Below are 789 nucleotides of genomic sequence, written 5' to 3'. Positions count from 1 at the left end.
CTCTTTTTATTTTGTCAAAAGCTCTCTGGTGTTCATCAGCCCAGACGAAAGGAGTCCCATTCTTTGTTAAAGGGTATAGAGGAGCCGCTATCTCGGCGAAGCCCAGTATCCATAGTCTACAGAATCCTGCGCTTCCTAAGAACTCTCTGAGTCCTCTGGCTGAAGTTGGTGGGGGAATAGAGGCTACTGCCTGCTTTCTACTTGCCGTTAACCATCGTTGTCCTCCCTCTAGCCGGTAGCCCAAATAGTTTACCTGCTGTAGGCAGATTTGGGCCTTCTTTGCTGAGGCTCGGTATCCAAGTTCCCCCAGTCTCAATAGGAGAGCCTCCGTACCTTGTAAACAGCTTGTTTCCATTTTGGCCGCTAAGAGGAGGTCGTTTACATACTGGAGGAGCATAATCTGTGGGTTTCTTACCTGAAAGTCAGCCAGGTCACGATGTAGAGCTTTATCAAACAGAGTAGGGGAGTTTTTGAAACCTTGGGGAAGTCACATCCAGGTTAGTAGCCCGATATTTTAGCTTCAGGGTCTTTTTATTTAAAAGTGAAGATGGGCTGGCTAACCGGAATCAGCCTTAGGCAGAAGAATGCATCCTTTAGGTCAAGTACAGTATACCACCTGTGACTGGGAGGTAAAGAACTCAGGAGATTATAGGGATTAGGAACAGTGGGATGGATATCTTCTATCCTCCGATTGACTTTTTTTAAGTCTTGAACTGGTCGATAGTCATTAGTTCCTGGCTTTTTTACGGGGAGCAGCGGGGTGTTCCAAAGGGATTGGCAGGGGCGAAG

Source organism: Nannospalax galili, unplaced genomic scaffold, assembly GCF_000622305.1.
Source record: "Nannospalax galili isolate Female #2095 unplaced genomic scaffold, S.galili_v1.0 scaffold102, whole genome shotgun sequence".
Classification (NCBI taxonomy): Eukaryota; Metazoa; Chordata; class Mammalia; order Rodentia; family Spalacidae; genus Nannospalax; species Nannospalax galili.
The sequence above is the reverse complement of the archived record's forward strand: the minus strand, read 5'-3'. Positions refer to the sequence as shown.